Source organism: Eulemur rufifrons, chromosome 26 (genome assembly GCF_041146395.1).
Source record: "Eulemur rufifrons isolate Redbay chromosome 26, OSU_ERuf_1, whole genome shotgun sequence".
NCBI lineage: Eukaryota > Metazoa > Chordata > Mammalia > Primates > Lemuridae > Eulemur > Eulemur rufifrons.
The window spans coordinates 1,689,641-1,716,626 of record NC_091008.1 but is presented as its reverse complement, the minus strand read 5'-3'; positions in this window follow the sequence as shown (position 1 = coordinate 1,716,626).

Genomic DNA, 26,986 nt, shown 5'->3' with positions numbered 1-26,986 from the left:
TAAAAAAATCAGTTGGCAATAAATCTATCACTGTGTGATGAAACACACTATTTTTTGGTAAATACATTCACCTTATACCAATAAAACAAGAAAAAACATATAAAACTTAATGGGGAAAAAAACCAAAAGAGTGATTCAAGCAATTTAATCACATGATTTATTTTTATAGTTTTAAGAGGATGAGCATTTTTTTGTATGGGGAGTCACAAAAGGTGAATATTAGAACATTGATCAAGAAAAATAGATAGGAAATTGCTACTTCCCTCTTTTTGAAACACCCTCACGCCTAACCTCTCTCTTTTATTTAAGAAATTAATTTTTCAGGAAACTAAAAAAGGAAATACTGAAAGGGAGAGGCTAGAGGCAAAAGCTGAAAAATGTCAGAGACGTTGGTGTCATATGAATCACAGAACACAAAATGCCAGGGGTCTTCAATAACAAATGAACTCTCGTGTTATAATAGTCTTCATCATGTGTTTGCTGATCTCACTGAGACAGTTTAATAACACTGAAAAAAACTAATATTCTTAACCGAACAAAGCTGTTTGAAACTAAGGCCCTTCCAAAATGAAGACATAAGCCCCTTCTTCTGTTTGGATCAATGTGTCTGAGTACCTGGTTGATCCTTCTAAACCCTGCGTAATCTGAGGACATAGTTCTTCTTGCTTGTCTTACATTAACTGCCGAATCCATCTGATAGACTTCTCCCTTTAAATAAGCTCACTTAAGAACTGCTGTTTCTTTGAGACTTTGTTCCCTTCCACAAAAACAAAAAGAGAAAGAACCACTGCTTCCGATGGATCAGTAAAACTTGGAGGCTCTCAGATAATCACTTGGCAGGGGTAATACTGTGGGTGGGGAGTTTCTGTCAACAGTAGTTGATACATTTTCATAGCTTATATCCCACTAAACATTATTTCAAACAACCAGTGTTCCATGGTGCAAAAAAACATATATACAATGTGTTATTTCACAAAATAGGGCAATGTTAAGAACATACCAGTTTGCAATAGTACTTTGGACATTTACATTACTGCAATTCATGTTTTGTTTTGCTTTTTTTTTTTTTTTTTTTTTACTGGCAACTCATCCCCCAGATAACAATAATGATGCATTTCAAAAGTATTAAACATACTATAATTGAAAATCACTTTCTAAGGAACAGAAATTGCATGAAAAAATTATTTTCCCCAGAGGAATCTACAGCTTCTATTTAAATAATGTGGTTCTAACTGGTTAAAAGGGTGGATGATGTCAATGAGGAAAAATTTGAACAGAAGTAAAAAATACCAGTCTAAGCTTAAACAAACCAACAAACCAACCGTTCTCAACACTGCAAGCCAAAGACAACGGTGAAACCCAGGCACACGGAGGCAGCCTCACACAGATACACATGTGATCCTATTTCAGATAAATAGATGGAGAGATATCAGAAATATGTATTGATATATATGTAGAGTAGTAACCACTTTTAATTGAATAATTTTTGTGCCAGATAATTTTGCCATTTTCTCTCCAAAGCACAATAGTTGCTCCCAGGACACTGAATGACAATTATCATTTGTTATGGGGTAAAAGCAAAACAGTGATGAATTAGTATATATACCATAGGACTTAAGGTTTTATCAATTAAATTGCATTATTAACAAGAGTCAGTTATGTTTGTTCACAAATGAAATCTGTAGATATGGAAAAGATTTTTTAGGTATACATAATGCTTGTATATCTAATACAAGCTTGTATATGTAATACATAATGCTTAAACTTAAATTTAAACTCAAATGTGAGTTACTAAAAGAAAGTTTACAATGTAGAAAAGAAACTGTAAAAGTTTTTAAAAATCAAAAAGCTAGGAAGATTTTCAAATCAGCTTGTTATGCACCCACATTTGTTCTTGTGTCTGCTCTTGTCCCAAATGCCTCGAGTAAATACTATTTGGTACAGGGTAATTATAGAGAATCTGTTCCTCTATGTTAGCGGTGCTCTTGTAATTGGCTCCATAAGCAAAAAAAAAAAAAAAACTTTTTTAATAGTTTTTGTTTTGTTTTGGGTTTTTTTTTTTTTTTTTTTTTGGTAGTTCTTGTATGTTTCAAGTTCCCAGGCTGGTAAGACTTGCAGACAAGAACTCTGTACCCTTCTGTTGCATTGATGCATTCTCTTTTGAGTTTCTTTCCCCCAAACGGTGGCACTTCCTTGCAGCCGCGAGATAACTACAAAGCCTTACACCACCTGTTTGTCCAGAGAGGACAAGATAAGCAACACCCCAGCACAGATTGTGCCCGAGGACCCACTGAGCAGCCTACTCCCCGCATCCCACCTGCCTACAAGGCTGAGAAAATAACCAATATTAACCCCTAGCTCACTATCCTACGAAAATGCCCGCCCTAAGAGTGACAGCCACCATTTTTGATCATGGGTTGTATGCACAGCATGATTTCTCACCGTGCTTGTGTGCCCTGCGCTATGTCCCCAACGTGTACCGATGCTCACTCCCATCATGCATTATTCATTTCACCTCCATAAAAACCCCTCACCCCATTGGTCGGAGAGGTGGATTTGAGGCAGTCTGTTCTCCCTGCTTCCTGGTTGATGCGTCCTCCACAACAATCCTTTCTTCCGTGGCCTCGTCGTCTCAGCAATCGGCTTTCTGAGCAGCGAGCAACAGAGACGACCCCCCTCACAGGTTCATTGTCAATCTCAGAAGTAGACAAGTGACCCAGTCCTAACTTTTGGAGAAATTTTGTCACCCTTGGAAATGAACTCGGAAGAAGGAACCATTTTCTCCCTGTGGGTGTTATATGACAAGGTAGGTCCTGCTCCTCTTTGGCCACAAAGAAGGGAGATGACATCACAGAGGATAGCAGCTTCCAACAGTGAGCAGTGTTTGAGTCCTTGAAGACACCTTGAGACACCGAATTAACCACACCCTGCTGTACTTAGGAACATCTTATTTAACACCATATACCCTACTGTCTGGATTTGCTATCACTTCTTGCTGAAATGACCCTCGTGAGCACATCAATGGCGGACCAACATTTTTCAAATGTAGCTGTGAATTAGACTCACGTGGGGCATTTAAAAAAAAATAGAAACGCCCAAATATGCACCCTCTGCCACGTAAGCCACGATCCCCAGACATTAGTAATTTAAAAATTCCTCCATCTGACTCCACTTGTAAAGCCAAAGTCGAGAACCACTGAGGTACACAGGGGAGTGTGTTCTGAAGTACCATAGGTCTTTCTTCAGCTGCCTCCCTCTGTTGAATGAGAAGACTGGTTTGGGGGTCTGTGTACGTTAGAACCTTCTTTTAAGATTAGAAGATAAGGCTGTCCCTTCGTCCGGCCCATATCCCTGTCTGCTAGACCAGGCACAGGCTGTGCGTTTCCAGGGCAGCTGTCTGCGGTGAGGCTGACCTGCGGTGGAAGAGGAGCTTCCAAGCACACTTGTTTCCATCTGCTTTTCAAGTTCGAACCTGAGTTTCTCCAACTTTGAGATTCTCATAAGGCTTTTTCACAGTTACTGTAATTATGTTTGTGATTTAATCGTGTTTTCAATCAAGAGATCATCCGTGATGAGCCTTGGTATCTTTCTTCAGTTTGCACAGTCCAGAAGAAATCACTGAACTTTCTGAATTGTGGAAGGCATCTGTAAGATTTTTCCTACTTTAATGTCACTTAGTAATTTGCGGTGTAATATTTGAGAGCACGAATGTTAGGCAAGGTTTAATGTATGTTTATTCATGTTTTACTCATCATCATTTATCATTCTATTACAAACATCTGTGTCATTTTCTTGTTGAACTTACTTTATTATATTCAACTAATTACACATTTAAAATATTTATGTATGATTCATTTCTAGAACTGTGGCATTATAGAACATTTACTTTTGCATTTCTCTCTGTGGTAGCATATTATTCTGTTTTATTTAAGTATTTAAAATGATTTATCTTACTCTTCCTTACAAAGAATCTGCAAGTAGATTTTTTATTTCTTAATAGAATCTATAAGCAGTTGAGGCTCCAATTGCAACATATCATCCAGAGTGTAATATTTAATGCCTCTTCACCCTTGTTTATTAATTGTACACATATTTGAATTGTTTTCATCACTAATACACATTTATTCATTTTAAATTCACTATGAAATGTTTTACACATACAAAATTAATATAAAGGATATTGCAAATAACTTATGTTTACAACAAAAAAGTCTTTATTATAATTAAAGCCCCGTGTGTCTTTCCTACATAACATTTGCTTTCTTATCCCCCGACTCATACAATACCCACAACTTGAAATTTATGATAAACATTTTTACCTACATTCCTACTAATAAAGGTATTGTTTTGCATGTTATAAATACTTTATAACTGTTGTTCTACTATATGCCTTTTCCTGCAACATTTTTTTAAATATTATATTTGGGTAAGTAAGATCACTTACCTGATTAATGATAATGTTGATAATTTTATTTTCATTGATGAATAGTAGTCCATTTTATTACTGATATAATTTATTTACCTTATTCCTTTCTCTTTTTTTTTTTTTTCATTTAGAACACTGCTTCTACTAGTACAATTTTACATTTCCCCATCTGCACATGTGTGAGAGTTATGCTGGGGTATGTAAATTGAAGAATGATTTTTGATTTAGTTTATGCATGCTTATGCATGTGTTAAATTTCAGCACATTTTGCTAAATTGTGTCTTAATGTTTATGTACATCAAATTTTGCCAGTTTTATAAGTGTAAAATATTGTCTCACTTTAGTTTTAATCTTCAGTTTACTTGTTACCAGTGAGACTTAACACATTCAAATTTATTATCCATCTAAATTTCATATTCTCTTACTTGCTTATTTGTGACTTTAGCCCATTTTGCCTTTGCTTTTCTTTTTGAGTTTTAGGAGTTTTCTGTACACATGTGTGTTTGTGTTGTTCCTATTGTTTATGTGTATATATGTATATATTTCCATATATATTTCTAATTTTTGTTCATACATTGCAAATGTCTCAAGTCTATAATCTTTATGCATTTGTCTCTAGTGGTTTCTAATAGCAACAGACTATTTATCAGTATTCCCTATGCATAGTTTTGGTTCTTGTTATGTTAGGAACATCTTCCCTGAATCTAGATCTTCCATTTTTTTCCTAAACATTTTAAACTTGGGTCCCATATCTAATTATCTGTTACTGCATTATGGACTGAATTGCTTATACTTGCTTCACTGACATTTAAAGGAACTTGTGTTATGTGATTTTTCATTATACATTTAAAACTGCTCTTCAGCTCTATCCCTGCATTAACACTACGCTGACATTATTGACAGAAATGTCCAACATAGACATGCTTTAAGGAATGTCATCCCTCTTATTTTTACTACTTTAGGAAAAGGGGCTATTGCATTTGCATATGAATTGTATCATTTATTTTTTTAAGTTACCTGAATAATTTTTTAGGTTTTATTTTAATGGAATTGAATTAAATGTCATATTATTTAATAATTATATATAAGTTTTAAATTGTTATATTTTCCCTGGAAGTGATGCTTTGAGAATCGCCTCTACTTATCTCAAATAATTATTTTTTTCTTAAAGTCTTAAATTTGCACTTTGGTTTCTTATTGGTTATTTCTCTTACATGCTTTTTATCTTTTCTATTTCTCTTACTGTGTTTTCATATATAGTATACATTTCTTTTAGTATTATGTGACTTTCCATATGTTTATTGATTTTTTATAATATCTATCTTTTAAATTTTTAGTGTATTCCATTTAAAATATTGTGTTTATTTTTCAATTTCAATACATATGGCAGTACAGGTGTTTTTTTGGTTACGTGGATGAATTGTATCGTAGGTGAAGTCTGGGCTTTTGCCGTACCCATCACCTGAATAGTGTACCTGGTACCCAATAGGTCATATTTCCTCCTTCACCCTCCTCCCAACCTCTCCCCTTCTGACTCTCCAATGTCCATTATAACACTCTGCATGCCCCTGCATACTCGCAGCTTATAAATGAGAACATGCTGTATTTGATTTTCCATTCCTGAGTTATTTCACTTAAGATAATGGCTTCCAATTCCATCCAAGTTGCTGCAAAAGACATTATTTCATTCATTGTTTATTAGCTTCTTTGCAAGTGTCAGTTGTCTCAGGAACAGGGTACATCTCTTCTCAAGTTTTTATTTAAAAATTTTAGTAAATTGTTTTCCTTTTTTTAGTATAGCTGACACATTTTTAAATATTTTGGTATTCTTTTGCATCATCTTCAACAAAATTATTCCCCATTCATATTTTCTAATAAACTATTGTTTAAATGTTTATGACTTATTAGACTTTTATCTTATAATCATTTATATCATTAATGTTTTTATTGTTATATTTTCTTCTTGTAATCCAGAATTCTCACTTTCTACAAAATTTCAAATGCTGACACTTTTACTTTTTATTGACCAAAAGTTATCTAGAAATCAATTTGTTCTTAATTCTTAATGAAAATATCTATTATGATATAAAATGAGCTATGTTATAGCATGAGTTATTCCCTACCTTATTAAGTAAAGCATTCATAAATTTCTTAAATTCTTCCATTATTAAAATGTATGTATTATATATTATGTCCCACCATGTACTCTAACAAGTAGACATTACATCTTAAAAAATATCTTTCAGCCTACTTACTTTAAATTTTCTACTATTTCTTTACTAGGATATGATACTTGCATTCTTTAAGTAACTTTTACTTTAATGTATTTGCCAAATCATATGAAGTTCTGCTGAAACAACTAGTATTTTATTTAACAATGTTATTTCTATATTCATTCATAAGTGGTTTACAGGAAAAATTTTTAATTATTCAAATTGATAAATCAGCTTTGTAATCAACATTTTGCTAATTTTATTCAATACATTATGAGTTTATTGTTTTCTCTGGAATAGTTTACATAAGAAAGAAAGTTGAAATCATCTATGCTAAAAATAATCTAAATTGGGATGTTTTTAATTGATTTCTTTGATATTTTATTTTGTTCACAATTATTAGGCTATTAATTCACAAACTTTTTGGATATATTTATTTATATTCACAAATTTTTGTGATTATATTTATTTTCTTTAGAAACATTGCTTTAATCAAGATCTTCAAAATTTTAATATAACTTTATTTTTAAAATTTCTATATATAGCACTACTTCTAGTTTATTTCTTGTTATGTTCTCATATATATTTTTTTCTTAATTCTTGTAATATTTTTGTCATTAAAAAATAGCAATTTGTTTTTACATCTGCCTCTGCCTAAACACCCACAATGTTCTAGCAAAATATATCCACATTTGGTGTTTGGATTCAAGTTAGTTTTGGATGTAAGTCAAGTTACAGTAATTATTTTGTCATCTTCTATTTTTTTTTGTTTAATACATATAATTAAGCACTTTAAATAAAACTATTTCACTCAGATTACCCTATGATATCATGTATAGAAAGACTTAAGAGTCCATGTAAGTAATACTGGAGTCTAACAAGAATCAGAGTGCTATGAGGCTAATAATCTACTACTCTTTCTAGTAAATTACAGCATGTGATACAGGAAAGGAAATAAGTAGTACCTAATACTCTTTAAAGTATAAACAAATACAGATACATTCTTTCTCTTAAAATATATGTCTGATAACAACCGTCCTATTAGGGTATGAAGTGATATCTTATTGTGGTTTTGATTGACATTTCCCTGACAGTGATCTTGAACAAGTTTTCATACACCACTGTTCATTTGTATATCTTCTTTGGAAAAATTCCTATTCAATTTCTTTGTCTATTTTTTAAATTGGAATATTTGAGTTTTTTCTATTGAGTTGTAGGAGTTCCTTATATATTTTGGATATTAGCCCTTTGTCAAATGTATTATTTATAAATATTTTCATAGATCACAGGTTCCATTTTCATTTCATTGATTGTTTCCTTTGCTGTGCAGAACCTTTTATAGTTTGACGTAGTCCCATTTGCCCATTTTTTCGTTTCTGTTGTCTGTGCTTTTGGTGTTACATCAATCACTGCCAAGATTGATGTCAAGAAGCTTTTTCCCTATGTTTCTTCTAAGAATATCATGACTTAGGATGCTATGTTTGATCCATTTTAAGTTGATTTTTGTGTATGGTGTATGATAAGGGCCAATCATAAAAGGTAAGCATTGGTGAGGATGTAGAGAAAAGGAAATCTTTATACACTATTGATAGAGATGTAAATTGGTGAAGCAACTGTGGAAAACAGTACAGAGTTTCCCTAAAAATTAAAATAGAACTACCTTATGATAAAGCAGTCCCACTTCTGGGTATATATCCAAGGAATTGAATCAGCATCTCAAAGTGGTATCTGCACTCCTGTGTTCAACGCAGCATTATTCACAATAGCCAAGACGTGGAAGCAACCTAAATATCCACCTGTGGGTGGATGGATAAGGAAAATATAACACACACATATAATAGAAGGTTATTCACTGTTTAAAAAGAGGGAAATCCTGCCATTTGCTACAACATGGATGAATCTGTAGGACATTATGCTAAGTGATGTCAGACACAGAAGGACAAATAGTACATGATCCCATGTTATATGAGGAAAACCTAACTTTAATATATATAAAATATAAATTGAATGTATACTGTGAACAGAATTGAATAAATGGTACTATAGTATAAATAAAATTAAAAAACATTCTAGTAAAATACATGAGAAATCCAATATATATGTAAATATAGAATATTCACAAGTTGAGAATAAGGTAGATTGTGATTTACATGACATTCGTGTGACTGGATATTAATTATCAAATAAAGATGTCCTTGAAGTCTCTCAGTGAACACCCACATCTACAGATATCTATGTGACATTAAGTTGTATTTTTGAATGCCCAGCCACACTGGACACATTGTACAGGAGATTTAAAGGACTAAATATTTAAGAGATCGTGATCAGACCAAGGCCCATTTCTGTAAGGATATTAAGATTCATTATTGTTAGAATTATCTGTATGATAATTGGAATACTGACTTAAATTTTTCTTAATTTCATAAATTTAAATATATTCAAGAGACATGATGAGAGGAAGGTGAGCAAGGCGTAATGAAAGAGCACAAGTTCTTTCCATGAAGCGAGCTGGACTGAATCCTATTTTTGAAAACACAGTAACCTTATGACCTTAACCAAGATAACATATATTAACTTCAGTTTGCTCATTTATTAAATCAGCATTTTCAGAGAACATATAGAAAATTCTAAAATTTTTTTAAAAGTAAAATATTTCTAAAATATCAGGACCATAAAATGTCATTATTATTATTTCTCTCAGAATAGCATTTATTATACGAAAATAATCCTCAAAATAAACTACTTTACCGCTCTTTTGTATTTGTGGTGACAGATGTGTTAATTATTTTCATTGTGGTGATCATTTCACAATATATAAATACACAAAATCATTATATTGTATACCTTAAATATATACAATTTTATTTATCAATTATACTTTCAAAAATGTAGAAAAAATAATGTTGTGAGGCTGACTTAATCATACTTATTATAATGAACTGTTTTCTGAAACTTAACTGATTATGTAGTAAAAATAGGCTTAGATGTACATAATTAAACTATAAACTTTGATTTATATAAAGAGTTTATTACTTTAAATCAATTTAAATTTTATATATATACACATTATTTCTTTACAAGTCAGCTTTACGAACTGCAGCCCTCTATACATTCAAGCCAAGACAACACTATTCGGTTCATAATGATATTTTCATAAGATATATAGTAAGAGCTTTTCAGGGGATATTAAACTTCCTGTTGAAATTCCAAAGATGTGATTCAATTGTGTTTAACTTGGAACACCAGGGAATACTGAAAATAATGAAATGCCATCTGGCAAATATTGAAATAACTGAAGAAAACGGAGGCTTGAAAAAAATTATAACCACAATTTTTATCAGAACGTACTAAAAAAATAAAACTAAAAGTTATACATTGCAAAAATCATTCACATGTCATAAAAGAAAAAATGGTGTAAAATACAGATATTGGGATCCCATTTAGAATAGATTCCTTTTTAATACACAAAAAAATAACAAAATCACTGAAATGGCTAGCTTTCAAAGTTGAGATGAAGTATCATCATCTTTTCCCACATGTTCTTCAAATATTTTAAAAGTAAAATACACTTCAAGTTATACAGCCACTTCTAAAAGAAATTAGGTCAGCAATGATGCTGGGGCATGTTTATCATCAAAATTTATGTTTTCCCTATTTAATATTTTGTTTCTGCTGTGTTTGGGGATTTTTCAGAATCTGTGCTACTGATATTTTCTCGAATGAAAACTGGCAGCTTTAAAACTTAGAACTGAAGAGAAGCAGAAAATATGAGCAATGATTTACATATAAAAACAAAACAAAACAAAACATTTTGGGCCACAAGATGTCACTGTAGTTCAAGTAAGCCATGTTTTTCTATGCAATTAAATAAAAAAGAGAGCACATAAGACGATCGATATATTTAATCTGCTTTTGATTATAGTTTAGATATTTTTATAATGGACTGTAAAATTACGTTAAAGCAAAGAATAACTAACACAGGGTGTAATTTTCATCTCATGTTCTAGCAGTCACAGTGATAGATGGTAGAGGAAATAAGTCAATTCTTTAATATTTATGAGAAAAAGATTATAAAGAATAATTACAAGAACAAAAGAGTTGTTGCTTTTTTAGCCTTAACTTTTATTTGTATGAAATAGTACAATGTTCAAAGAATAGGATCAAGATTTAGACTGTAGGGTTCAGGTTCATATCTTTGTGATTTACTAACCACATCTTTGACTAACCTATCTCGTTTGCCTGTAAAATGGAAATAATAATGGTAATTACTTCATAGGACTATCAGGGGTTGAGTACCAAAGGCTTATATCCAGGCCTTAATATAAAATTTGTTTTTAATGCATAGTATCTATTATTAAAGAAGCAACCAAACCTATATGCTGCAACCGTTTCTATTTTTGGCATATTTTTAATGTTTTGGTTACACCTTCAATTCTCAGATACATAGGCTTAAACACAGAAAAAGATTATAAAGCCATTATAGCTATGAACTGTGCCTCCTTTTACTATGCTATTACCCAAATTATATATTATTGTTCTTAAGTGCATGGTAAGAGTCAAGAGTTTAATCATAGCTCACTTAGCTCATGTCTGCTTAAAAGAATATTTAATATAGAAATTGCCAAAAAGCATATATATAATATTCTGCCAACACAAAATATTAACTCATAAAAAATTATAAAGTATTTTCAGAAATTAATTACAATACTTAATAAACATATTTAATACTATCATCAGTAATCATTTGTAATCATTTTAATTCTCAAATAGTTATAGATATGAAAATTTCAAACTCAACAGAATAAAATGTTCATTAATCTTCATTTTCCATCTAAATATATTACTATTAAATATTCTAAAATCTATCCTGTTTACAGATTTTTAAATAAATGGAAAAATAATGCTTTGCAAACATACTGAATTGAAATTGTATATATTAAAAATCCTGTTTTTCCATTAGTTTGCTTCCCAAAATAGAATTAATTGCAGGATAAAATAATTTACTAATGTAAATAAACGAATGAGTGTTAAAGAATACCACGTACTCATGATCTTATGAAAAATGTCCCTTTTAGCAAAGTTTTCTTCGTACAATGCTAAATATATAACCTAATATTACTGATAATATGAAAAATCCAAAATTGATGGATCCTTAATAATGTTCTACCTAATTACACAAAGCATCCACTTCATTTGAAAGAATAAGAATATTACTATGTGAAAGGTGATAAAATAATCGATGTAGGAAAACATAATTTGGGAAACATTATTTATAATAAAATGGAAATGTAATTCAAATTATAGAGATATAAAGTCCATGTTAAAGAGACACAGATGTGAAGAACACAGTTTTTAAGGTCCATCATAATATTGAAAACCCTATCTGAATCTTAGAGAGTAATAATAGATAATGCTTGATAATGCTTTCCCATGTGACAAAGTTCAAACTATGTAATATTTAGTAAATTTTCAAAAGAATTGTATAAAGTAGGTAAAATTATTATTTTCATTTTACAGACACAAGTGAATCAATTCTCATAGACAATAAGTAATTTGCCGAGGTTACTCAGCTCCTAGTTGGTAAAAAAGAAATGCCATATAAGGTGCATCAAATCCTACCGTATATTTTTTAGGTGTGATCTTAGATGCTTAATGTTGTAAATGTCCTTACTCTCAGGCCAGGGCAGTTAGGTATTGGAACTCTCATTTTTACAATTACTTTCCTGATTCTCCCTACACTTGTACCCTCATCAAACCGCTGAAAAGTGGAGTGAATAAGAATCATCTTTATACCAGTTTCACAAACTAGAATCTTCAGACTCAGTGCTCTGATTACATGGAAGAGGCAGACAAAGGGAAGCAGAGATCCAAAGCACAATAGGATGTTCGGGATAGGGCCATGAGAGCATCTACCACCCATCTATCCTAACATGAATTCCACACGTCAGTGATCACACACAGGCATATAGAGACACACACACACACACACACACACACACACGGACGCACGCACACGCCATCCAGCCAGCGTGTCATGGTCTTATACCTGAATAAACAGTCCTTTATCAACTGATATTTGAAGGATCCACCTTAACACACAGAAGCTAAAAGAAACAAAGAAAGACCAAGTGACTATGACCCAAGTGGCTATTAATCTGCACATACGTGTCATATTTTCAGATGATCTGCTTAGGTCAAAAAAAATTTTAGCACTTAACAGTGTTTCAAATAACCATTTTAGAACCACCGTCAGGATTGGTTTTAGTATCACAGTAAAACTGCGCTGATCCTGATATCCGTCCTCAGGAGTTTCTAGGTTGAAACATGAGCATACTAATATCCCAGGAGTTAGAAGATCCGCATGTAAAACGGAAGGGACTAAGCCACATGCTTCCCAGAAAGAGATTTTCCCTTTTTCTCACTAGATGGCTTTCACACTAACTACCTGGATGACCCTGGATACGTTACTTGACAGTTTGAGCTACACACTTCACAAGTCTTTGAAAAGAGAATAAAAATTTACTTTTTAGGGTTCCTTACATGGATTTATCACATAATACATGTAATGTAAAGTGTAGAATATAGTTTAATCATAAAAAATAGCTCATTAAATGGTAGCATAAATAAAATATGTTAATGCTTGAGTTAATTTTAACTATTTTTTCAGGATGCAGTACTTCACAATACATTGATAAATGTTAAGAGCATCTTGGAATCTATCTTCACCTACTGTACACATTTTTAAGTTAAATATCTATGTCTAAGAAGTGAAGTAGAATAAATTGGGGATGGGGAGGTGGGAGGTGGGAGGCTACATTTGCCTCCCTGCTTATATTTTCAGAAAAGTTAAAAGTAATGCTAAACCAGATGTCCAGATGTTTGTGGATATAGGTCTCATGAAAAAACATTGCTTTTCAGTAGATGGGGTCTTACTATGTTGCACAGGCTCTGGCCTTGAATTTCTGGGTTCAAATAATCCTCTTGCATCAGCCTCCTGGTAGCTGGGACTACAGGTATGCACCATTGCACAGGCTCAAAGTTCTTAACAAAACAAAACAAAACAAAACAAAAACACAACAAATATGGAGCGTCACAGTGATTTTTTGAGAGAAAATATGTAGGAAACATTCAGCTACTCTGTGATCTATAAAAGACGTATTGGGGTGAATATAAGTAAAAATGTTTTTTTCTTCCTTTTGAGATTTCATCACTTGCACAGTAGCTATTTTTCTTGACATGCTCACCTGAGGCTTTATTGTACTTACTGACATCCATGATATCTGCTCCTCCAATCCCTACAGAAATGGAAAATCCCCCCAAATGAATATGGTACCACACCACATTATTTATATTCCTTTCAAAGCACAATCCTTGTGTTTCAATTGAACAACTCTTAGTACTATTTGTTGAAATGCTCCAAGAATAGGTTGGAAATAATGACAGTATATTGAAAGTTAATTTTCTTACTCATAAAACAATTTAAGGTTTTCAGTTAGTGGAAAAATAACAAGCTCTAGATTAAAAGGTGATAATTTAAAATATTTTATGCTACTATCTAAAATTTGGGAGTGATTTTAATATTTTATTTCAGTTAATATATAGTCATACACCACATAATGACGTTTAAATCAATGACAGACAACATGTAGGATGCTGGTCTTCCCATAAGATTATAATACTGTATTTTTACTGTACTCTTTTCTGTGTTCAGATATGCTGACATATATAAATACTCACCACTGTGTTACAATTGCCTACAGTATTCAGCACAGTATGATGCGGTACATATTTGTAACCTGGGTATACCACACAGGCTAGGTGTGTAGCAGGCTAGACCACCCAGGTTTGTGTGACTACACTATCTGATGTTCACACAATGACAAAATGGCCTAACGACACCTTTCTCAAAATGTATCTCCATCATTAAACCATGCATGACTGCAATTGATCTCTATAAATTAACTGAAAGTTTCAATGGAAGGAGTGAGAGATAACAGAAGAAAAAAAAACCAAACTTGGAACAGATGTGCTGTTGCCATTGATGCCCAGATCCTTGTACTTGATGAACAATTAAGATTATAGCAGATGGTGGAGAATCAGGAAAACATGAGAACGAAAAAGATATTAAGAGTGTGACTAAAGCCTAGTTTCATGATTCTCATCATTCTCTAAAATTAACTATTTCTTAGGTCTAAAATATGTATTATTCCCATATAACTCTTAAAGTCCAGGAGTTAAAAATAGCAACAAAAAATAAAACAGAAGTAATATGATTCCAAGACAGGCAGCCTTACTGAATTATTTTCTGTAAGTCATATGTTAGCCTACATGGACCTTTTATTCATGCGAATGCTACATAAGGCAATTGTTTGGCTGTTGTATAGTACAATCTAGGCTCGTGTCTTCTGCTCCAAAGTGAAAAATTAAGAACATTATTAGGTCAAAACTACTATCTAGCAATAGTGATCTGAGGAAGAAGGATGGAGGGATGAGCTGAGAAAACTTATTTGGACATTCAAAGTACAGGGACTCAAAAGCAGGTCTGATTCAGGACGGCGATTTCTCCTAAACAAGCTCTATGTCCTTCCTTGATATTGTATTTACTTTTCTTGAAATTTCATCCAGTTTTAAAATACACACCCTCTCTTCTCTTTTCTATAGTGTTTTCTTTATAACTTATCAAAGTAAAAGTTGGGTTTTATAAACTACATCCAGGACCAGATGTAGGTTTTACCATAAAATAAATGATAATGAAAACATCAGCTACCATATTTTAAGCAGGATATTATGCATTTTGTGTATTATCTATAGAAAACTTTTATTTTCCTGGGAATTCAGTAGTGTAACATACAACTTATAACTGGGTTACATGTCCTTCTCTTTTAGTTTTTTAAAAGGAACAAAAGCATTATATATTAAACAAATTCATTATATTTTTCCTTGGATCTTTTTATTAAGAAAAACCACTGGACAAATTTACCAGTTTGTATCTTTCTTGACTATATAAATCTTTCAGTAATTATTAAGAGGCTGAGAAATTTGAGACAAACAATTCTAGACACGATCATGTGGTTATGTCAGTTATCCAGTGATGCGTAACAAACTACCCCCACTTGCTGGCTCACCACCACCATGATTCATTCCTTCATCAGCCTTCAGTTTGGGTGGGATTTGTCAGAAATGGATTGTTTGTGCTCCCTGTGATGCCGTGATGTTGGCCGGGGTGGCTCGGCTGTGGCTGGTAGGCGTGTGCCTACCCGCACGTCTGCCATCTCAGCTGGGTTGCTGGAATGGCCGACAGCTCTTTGGGCCTCTCGCTCCACGTACATTGTCTCCCATTCCGTGGTCTCCACAAGTGGTCCTGCTTTCCCACAGAAAGCGGGGATTCCTTACGTTAAAGCTGACTTCTAAGAGAGTAAGAAAGGAAACTGCGCCTAAGCCCAGAGTTCACGCATTGTCATTTTCAAATATTTTCTGGGTCGAAAAAAGTCTCCAGGATAGCCCAGATTCAATTTCCTTTTTTTTCTTTTAATCTTTTTTCTAAATTTCAAAATATTAAGGGGGTACAAATGTTTTAGGTTAAAGGGATCACTTTTGTAATGCTTGAGACCCGGCTACAGGTGTGCCCATCACCCAAATAATGTTCACTGTACCCATTAGGTAGGTTTTGCCCCTCCCCGCTCCTGTCTTCCCTGTGGTTGATTTCCACTGAGCTTTACTTTCCTCTGTGCACACGTGTGCTCATTGGTTAGTTGCAATTTAATAGTGAGTACATGTGGTGTTGGTTTTTCCATTCTTGAGATACTTCACTTAGGAAGTATCCAGTTCCATCCAGATTGTTGCAAAAGGTATTAATTCATCTTTTTTATGGTTGAGCACTTTTTAGTTGTCCAGATAATTTCTGTTTTTAGTAGAGATGGGGTCTCACTATCACTCAGGCTGGTCTCGAACTCCTGAGCTCAAACGATCCGGCCGCCTTGGCCTCCCAGAGTGCTGGAATCACAGGCATGAGCCACCACCCCCGACCTGTTTGAAAAATTTTAAAAATAATGAATTTTAATAATTAAGCATAAAATGTGTGTATATATGATAGACACATTTTTATCTTTTTAACAAGGTGTTGGTTACATAATTTTATTTTAGTGAAATAAAACTAATGCATTCACTTTGGAAAAGACTGTATTTAGAAAAGAGGATTAAATAAAATTGGTATTTTAGGGACTGTGTCTTTGAGGCTCCCACTTTATATCTTGCACGTGCTGAGTGTTTACTCTTCAGCCCACAGGACAAGGCTCCTTAGAGCAGGCATTTTCTCTCTTTATGTCCTCCACCACCTCTGTGCAGAAATAGCACTTTTAGAGCCCCTCTAACTAATATCATCACATAAAAATGTTTTTTGAACAATTTAGATTTTTTATCTAAATATTATGCAGCAAAGACAAAGGAGGTTTTTAACCTAACCCACTCTATAGCAGATAAATTCCAAAATTAGCATCAGGTATTTATCTTTGCTAATATTCCTTCACGATTTCCAGTGTCCAGGACAGGCTTTGTCTGCTGCACCTTAAAAATAAGTTTAAATTTGCTCTTGTTTCTCTTCGTTAGTGTAGATACAAAGACTCCTATTGTTGGTCAACACAAGCAAATCATTCTATAAATAACAATGTCTACAAGCTTAGAAGGCATGTTCCCAATCATATTTGGTTGCATGTATTCTTTGTGTCTTCCTCTCCAAAGTACCGAGCTTATTCAGTATTTACTCTAAATACAAAACTAATGCTACCGAAGGGCAATTCTGGTGAATAATTTCTTTCCTGTCTTGGCTTGCAACAACAGCATGATGTGTAGCTGACGGAAGAGAATGTGACAGGGACATTCGGGGGCTTGCAGGGGAGGAAAGACCAGCCAGACCTAGAAATACAGAACGAAGGTTTCAAAGTTGGAAACAGGAAGTAGAGCGATGATTTCAAATATAAGTAGGAGGGTCATATCTAAACATTAAAAAGCCATGACTATGAAAAAAATGACCCTTGAATAATTCAATTTTTGATATGAAAGGTTAGATGTCTAAGTGTCAGCGAGGCTATGAAACAGGTTGTAGATGAGTAAGAAATGAAATGAGAACTTGCAAAACCAGGTGAGATTAAATTATGAAAAACTACAACTATATTCCTTTGGTTACATTTTTTATAAAACTATATAGAAAATACTTATTCGAGGAAATATGTGTAAAATCTGTGATAAAAGAATGTACAGCCCATTTTGTACCACAAAGTAGAAATTTTATTACCAAAGCTTATAAAGACTATCAAATGTATCTTTTGAGATGTAATTAGATAAGAAATTGCAATCATTGTTAATATGTATATTTTGCATAAAAGACCATTTTTCATGAATCTAAAGTGCCACTGTTAAGAATCTAACAAGAGACTCGATCTAATTACTTCGTGTTTTTATCATGCTTTATCATCATGCAGTTAGCTATCTTGTTATTACTGTTTCCTCAAGGAGTCATTAAACATTTAAATATATTTTTAGTAGCCTGCAGTTTAGATTAGATGGAGGACATTGACATTATGCCTTTGTGAATTACTGTCCCTTGAGCCGGTTAATTTTTATTTACTTATCTTCCAGCAGATGGTGCTGTTGCAACAGATATTCTTTCTTTCTTTTCTTTTTTCTTTTTTCTTTTTTTTTTTTTTTTTTGCATGATTGGGGTAAAAGAGGCATCACTACTTTCTCTTTTGTGATGGCATAAGTAGGGATATATTTTATGACTATATTCTAACCTTTCTTCCATATTTTATAAGTGAAAGTATTTCAAAAACAGCAAGGCTTTACGTAGGAATACACGTATTTTAAAACTGTGATTACTTGCTCCCCCCCATCCCTGTTCTCCCAAGGAGCTACCGTCAGTTGCTCTTCTCACTCCAAAAAGCAAACTGCTCCTCTTCTATAAGCAACTATATAGTCTTTAAACAAACAATCCTTTATCAAAGTCTCGTTCCTCTTCTGTACAAGATTCCCTGTTGCCTTAGATCCCCATTTGACTCTGGCAGTTTCCCTTTTCTGTTCCATTATGTAATGTTGCAGACGTTATCTTGTTTCTCTTGCATGGGCTTTTCAGCTGGCTATGTGTTATTCCTGAAATCATAACTAACGTGCTCTTTTAAATCGTTTGCCATTCATGTCCAGATGCTAACTTTCTTTTCATACTACAACACTCCAGTTTATTTAGTTTTTTTGAATTGGTAGAATCCTTGAATAGACTATTGAATGGCATGCTCATAGTTTCACTATTTATTGTGGTTGATGGGAAGATTAATTAATATCTATTGTATTATAAATAAACACATTTAGGAAATTCAGATTTTGAGAATTAATTCACTATAGAGAGTAATATCAAATAAATGAGATGACACTGGTAGAATTACCCTGTCGCATTGCAATGAAGTGTTTAATTAGCATAATTAATTCCAAGTATTAGTATTTGTGTAAACATTTACACATGAGGTTTTATCTCACCTGTGTTCTATATATTTATTCAACTGTGTTAGTTTTATCAAGTCAATAAATATTCAGATGCTAATGACGTGGGACTTGAAGATGGGTGGCCAGTCTCTCCTTGTTACAACCAACAATCAAATGAAGGAACAGGTCCAGAGAAGTTAATCCAGCTGAATAAATAACTATAAAATAAGATAAGACGTAGTAGTGTAGAAAAGTGGCTCAAATGTAGGCACTGTCCCTTAGTTGTCCAGCTAATTTCTTTCTATTTTTTTTTTAGTAGAGATGGGGTCTCGCTCTTGCTCAGGCTGGTCTCTAACTCCTGACCTCAAGCGATCCTCCCGCCTCGGCCTCCCAGAGTGCTGGGATTACAGGCGTGAGCCACCATGCCCAGCCAGTACATTTCTTATTAAGAAAATACAGAAAATTTTATATAGAATCTAGAACTTTAATACTATATTTATTCATAGTTCAGATTCTTTATAAAATTAGTTTAATATTCATATAAATCTTATTGTGTTTTATTCAAGTTAAACTGATTAATATATGGAAAGCATATGGACCATTGTATGAAAATAATAAATACCTAGCATCAATACATACATTTTTGTTTTATGCAAGTAAAATATATTAGAACTTAAATAAGAAAATACTAATTTTGTCTTCATTGTATTATATTTACTTAGTATTACTAAAGATATTTCTGTTGACTATTACCTCCTCCTTAAGCATATACAGTTCACTATCAAAAGTTTCTCCAGGCTTTACCAAACATATGGCAAGAGATGCTGGACTTTGGAAGAAAGATAATAATTTTGGGATTGGCAATAAGAAATTGACTTTGAAGAACAGAAAAACTAAAATGTGTAGGACTTTGTAATTGACTATGTGTCATAAGCAAGGAAGGTCAATGAGAACTTTATATTTTCTGGCTGTCTACAGAGTGAAGGATAATGGCAGAACAGAGACAAGGAATAAAGTAGAAGGAAAGATTTAGTGGAAAAATTCAAGATTTGAATTTATACAAGTTTGGCATGATGATGAAAACTTAATTTTTTTAATTTTAAGTAAATGCGCGTTTTACCACAGAAACTCATACTCACTGCAACTCTACTAAGACACTAATTCTGCATTTTTAGGATCCATATCCTTGTATTAACATAAAATGCATTGATATTATTGATATAAAAGTGAAACAAAAATACTGGCACTCAACTAGTTATGAATTCCTACTAGAATTAATAAAGGACATCAAAATTTGTAAGAAGTCATTTCCTTTATTAATTCAGATTTGCATTTTAATACAGAGAAGTAAAAGAAACTTTAAAAGAAATATCAGATACTATATCATAATGCATTGTGGACTTAAATGTCTGACAATATAATCTGATTATATGTGAGTAACAAAGAATATTGGTTCCATCTGACTCAACTACTGATCCAAGACAAACATTCCTAGATGATAAAGGGTTATTTTTCTTGATGACGTCAAAATATTGTGTTTTGGTAAAATTACAATCCCATGTTTTCAAAATCAGCCTCTAGGCATGTTTAGAGAGTTGGAGAGTTTGAAACTTTTATCTATTGCTGTGCATTTTTTGGAAACTAATTTATTTGGGGAATTATCTGATAACCTAAGCATGCTACTGTTGAAAAGCTCTTGACTCTGCTCTGATAAAAAGTTAATTAAAAAATCATTCAGCTAGCATATTGGACTCCTTTTGATGTTCCTATAATCTTACCCTTTGGATATGAGCGTAATATGTGCAAAACCAAAGGCAGGCAAAAGGTAGGAGATTAGAAAAAGTTTAAATAACTGGAGTTAGAGCTGAGCATGGCAGCTCATGCCTGTGGTGCCAGCTACTCAGGAGGCAAAGGTGGGAGGATCCCTCAAGCCCAGGAGTTTTACACCAACGCAGGTGATGTAGGAAGACCCTGTTTCAGTAAATAAATAAATAAACAAACAACTTGAGTTAGAATTTTTTATAAGGTCATTTCCCATGTTTAATCTAATTTTCACCGATTCTTACATAACGAATTTCTGCAAAATTTTCTAAAAAGTTTGAGCAGATTTCTCTTTGAAAGGACATGTGAGCGTGAACACGAGTGTGACGTGTGGCCTTTGCCGTACATCTGACTTCTAGCAGCCAATTCTATAATCTTGAAAAACTGGCAGGGAAAATACCAGAAAAAAAAAAAAAAGAAAGGAAAAGAAATCTAGATTCATGAGGACAAAGAGAAAATAGAATAAATGAATCTCACAGCCATCACTTACCAAGTTGCTGCATGTATTTCAAACACTGTATTATATGCATGTATCTTTGCCTTCAATAATTACCACTTAAGGAAGAATAATGCATAAGGAAAATTAATGCAGAAAAAAATTAAAACAAGTTGAATGTACAAATGATAATATTCAACTTAGAGAAACACACTGTTGCATATGAAAACAAAGATTCTCAATATATTATTTAAATGAAATTAACTTACTGAGTTTTGAAAATTGTACAAATTAGCATTTATCAAAAACAGCATTTATTAACCTTAACGAATTATACTTAACTTTAGAAGAAGCACAAGATATGTGCATCTTTTTAAATGTATGCAGTATGAAGTTTTATTTACTGAAGGTTTCTTCTATCCATAAAACATAATGTTTAGACAAATAATCATGGTGGCACGCTAATTCTTACCATTTGGAAGCTGTTTCAAAGAGAAATTACTTTTTCCAAATTACTTGTTAGGAACATATGCTAGCAAGGCAAAATAAGTACCAAATAAGACTTTACATTTTATGCAAAAAAAAGAATACATTTAAAAAGTAACCCTCAAAGTCATCTTAAATATCCCACTTTACACTCTTATGATTTTGCCTTTGGGAAGACATAAGACAGAATATGTCTTCCAAGCAAAAATATACATATTAACATGTTTTAGGCAGATGTTGTCGCAGATGCAGGGGAAGATTTAGGATGTGCTCTGGCCAAGCAGCTCAGAAATTACTCTCTCACAGTCGAGTAAGCATCTACTCTGAACACTGTCACCAGCCCTGTATTTCTGCACAGCAGATAATGAAAAACCATCTGTCCACCGCAGTAATTTGCCAAGAACACAACCCAACACACTAACTCATTTTACTATACTTAAAAATGAAATAACAAACAGTATTTCTAAACAGAGTTCTTTTTTTTCCTACAATGTTTGAAATAAAGGGACCTTCAAATACCTTGACAGAATCAGTTATAGAAATAAGAAACTTCGTGGTTCACAATGAAAAGGCAAAATACCTGGTTTTGACCCAAATGGAAAAAAGGTTAGTTTTGATTACTTTTTGACACCTGTTTTTTTTTTTTTAATTAATAGACTTCATTTTTTTTTTAATTTCAGCTTACTATGGGGGTACAAAAGTTCAGGTTATATATATTGCCCAGGTACCGCCCATCCCCCCGAGTCAGAGCTTCAAGCGTGTCCATTCCCCAATAGTGCGCATTGCACTCATCATGTAGTTAAACCCCCATCCCCTCCCCCCACCCCCCATCTCCCCAAGTCAGCACCTTCAAGCGTAACCATTCCCCAGACGGTGCGCAACGCACTCATCATGTAGGTATACATCCATCCCCTCCCCCACCCCCCACCTCAGTCTGAATAGACTTCATTTTTCAGAGCAGTTTTACGTTTACAGAAAAATTAAGCAGAAAGTAGAAAGGGTCCCACATACTTACTCTCCCTCTGCCCTTAGTTTTCCCTGTTATTAACATCTTGCATTGGTGTGGTGTATTTGTTATAGTCGAACCAATACTGATACATTATTATAAATAACATACACAGTTTATGGCTCACTCTTTGTGTTGTACACATCTGTGGGTTCTGTCACGTGGCCGTCATTACAGTATCATACAGGTGAGAGGACATCACCTCCGAAACAGAAAGCAGACCCTCACCAAACATGGAATTTGCCAGCACCTCGATCTTAGACTTCCCAGCTTCCAGAACTGTTGGAAATAAATTTCTGTTGTTTATGACATTTTGTTATAGAAGCCTGAGTGGGCTAAGATAGTAAGGATCTAGATGTTTCCCCACTAAGATCGGGTACAAAGAAAGATGTCCCCTCTCGCCATTCTTTTTCAACATTTTATGGAAAGTTTCTGGCTAATACAATAAGACAAAAAAGGAAATAAAGGTATTCAGATTCAGAAAGAAGAAATCAAACATATGTGTCCACAGATGACGTGATTATTATGTAGAAAATCCAAAAGAATCAACAGAAAGTTCTTGTGGAACTGATAAGCAATTAGAGCAAGGTTTCAGAATACAAGGTTAATATATAAGATCAATTGCTTTCTTACATATCAGCCATGAAAAAGTGGAATTTTAAATTAAGCACACAATACCATTTAAATTAACATCCCCCAAAATGAAATATATAGGTATAAATCTAACAAAATCTGTATGAAACATATATGGGGTCAACTACACAAGTTTTATGAAAGAAAGCAAAGCACTAAATTCATGGACATATATTCCATGTTCCTGGATTAAAAGACTCAATATTGGCAAGATGTCCGTTCATCTCAACTTTGACCCCTAGGTTCAATGAAATCGCAGTCAAAACCCCAGTGAGTTATGTTGTGGATATCCACAAAGCGATTCTAAAGTTTCTATGGAAGGACAAAGACCCAGCCTAGACAACACAATATGAAAGGGAGAGAACACAACTGGAGGGCCAGCATCACCCGACACCTACATCAACTATAAAGCTACAGCAATCGAGAGTGTGGTAAGGATGAAATGATAAATAAATAGATCCATGACACTGACTAGAAAGCCTAGAAATAGACCAACTGATATTTGACAAAAGAGCAAAGGCAATAGGATGAAGCAAGGACAGTTTTTTCAACAAATGGCGCCGCCACAACCGACCATCCACGTGCAAACAAACAAAGAAACAAATTCCAGACACACACATCACACCCTTCATAAAAATTAACTCTGACTGGATCATAGACTAAATGGAAAATGGAAAACTATAAAACTCCTACAAGATAGCATAAGAGAAAACCCAGATGACTCCGGGCATGGCGATACATTGTTAGATATACCATCAAAGGCACAATCCATGAAAAAATAATTGATAAACTGGACTTGATTAACATTAAAAACTTCTGCTCTGTGAAAGACAATGTCAACAGAATAAGAAGACAAGCCACGGACTAGAGGAAAATATTTGCGAAAGGCACAGCTGATAAAGGAATGCTATCCAAAACACAAAGAACTCAACATGAAAATAAGAAAACAAGCGACAGGATCATAAAAATAAGCCAAAGACCTTATGAGACACCTCATCCAAGAGGATATGCAAGTGGAAAATAATCGTTTGAAAACATGCTCCACACTGTATGTCATAAGAAAATGCAAATTATAAACAAAATGACAATGAAATACAACTGGTGATCTCTGTCCCTCTCCAGAAAGCAGCCAAGAATGTACAAGCTCTGGGGTCATGTAGATCCCCTGGGACCCCCTGGCCCCTGTGGCCCCTGCAGTCTGGGCCAGAGTTGGGACATGTTTGTGTGGGAACAATCGAGATGAGAACTCAGAGGCTGGAGCCCCCTGGGGTGGACAATGGAGCGCAGCGGGTGGAGAAGCAGTATGGCGCCTGCCGTCTCAGCTCCGGTCTGTGGTGACAGTGTGTGACCCCCAGGGGGCTGGCAGCCTGGTGCTTTGTCCTCAGGACTCCCCCAGTTCACTCCGGCAGCAGCGTTCGGGCTCATGAGCATAGCAAAGCTGTGCATTTTCTCTTCTGACTGTTTCTTTCATTTGAAACAAGGTCTCCCCCTGCAGCTCAGGCTGGAGCTCAGTGGCTGCTGACTGTTCACAGGCGCAATCGTGGCTCACTTCAGCCTGGAACCCCTGGGCTCAAGTGACGTCCTGCCTCGGCCTCCCCAGTAGCTGGGACTAGAGGCGCCACCACTGCGCCCAGCTTCAAAGGCTCTTAAAGGATTGGAATCTCCATATTTGCTGACATAAAGAATGGGCTGAGCAAAACATTTGGTATTGAAAACATACCTGCTTTCTGACAACAGTTAGACACTTCATTGCCATTCAAATGCGACATCTATTTTTGAATTTACAGTATTAATATTTTTTTCTTGGCAGCTGTCAGGATGAAATGCTGGTATATAACAACAACATCAAAATACCTACATTTGAATTTAAATGAACATTCTGCAATGCAGAGAAGATACAATTAACTAGTTTTTATTACCTTTAGCTTAATAAACACAGGTGACAGCCCTAGCCTCCTCATGACTCTTCATCCTCCAGTCCTTTCCTGGTAGTCCTGTTTTCTCTCTAATAGGTTTTCCGGCTTTTGGCACAAACCAATTAAATTTTACAAAATCTCTTTTCCATCACAATTGGCCAAGCTACTGAGTGATGTCAAAATGATAACGGAATGATTAGGAAATAAGCGATACAAAGTAAATCATTTTCCAACTTCAGGATGTCGTGTTACTCTTATATTAACAATTTTTGGCTGTGCTCCTATCTAGGTAGGATTTGGAGTGCCTGACTAAGAATGTCCCCTTTTCTCAGAAATTTTCCTCTCCCGTGCTCAGGTCCTCACTCCCTCTGAGACAACGGCCGACTCTCACTCTTGCAGCCCTTGTTTGTGTGACAAGCAGGTCACAAGCTCCCCTGAAACAGAATCTTCCACTCTCGCCACGAATTCATTATCAGGGACAGGTAGAGATTTTTTTTTTCTATTAAAGCTAGTTTGGATTTCTCTTTCTAATAATAAATGATTCCAGGTATAGAAGCAAAACATTGAATACATTTTTCTTTTAAAATACCATTTTAGGCCCTGTGATGCTTTTAGCCTACATGCAGATTTTAAACTTAGAGCATGTTAAGTTTGCTGTGTTCACTTAGTGCTAAATAATTAGTTCCATTACCTAGCCTTGAGAACGTCTCTAAGGAACAGAAGGTTTGAAAGCTGAGAAGAGTAAAATCTTCCCTTGCTTGAAGCTGTAAAAGGATATAACTTAAGGCTATATAACCTTCAAAAAGTTTAATCTGATAAAATGTTAAATAAGAACATTCTCCAATTCCCAGCCTTGTATTTTGTTCAGGGTGAAGGCATGCACAAAAATATGCAATACTGTTATGTTTTTTATTACAGAACTGCCCTTGGAAAAATTATATTGACACAATATTTTAAAGCCTCAAAGCTCAGAGAGTAATATGTGCTATAAATAGGAACATTTAAATTTGGTGTGCTCTAACTTTAACCATGTGCCTTGCTTGATAATCTGTTACAATGTTACTACATTTTTAATTGATGACTATTGACTTCTAAAAAGTGAGAATAGTTACGAAATGTCTGTTAAAATGGAGAAATTAGATAATTTATGCTTCTTCCTCCCTACCTGAAGATGAAGTAAAACACATGACATTCTCTTGGTTTCATAAAACTGAAATGTTATCTCCTTATGGTTTTAAACTTACAGTTCTTTAATTACAAATGAGGTTGAACAATTTTTCATACATATTGACCATTTATTTCATCTTCGGAATAATGTCTGCTAATGTCTATATACTTGCTTTTATAATGAGTTGTTGCCTTTTATTAATTTATGGAAATTGTTTATATATTTTTCATAGCAATTGTGTCTATTTTAAATATTGTAGATATCTCCTAGTTGTCGTGCTTTGTCTTTGTGCTAACTTGACATAATACTTGATGAATATAATTCTTAATTTTTATGTAGTTTTAGTTGAAATTTTAACTTTATTTATCCTAATATTTTCCTTCTCCACGATTATAACTTTATTATGGTAT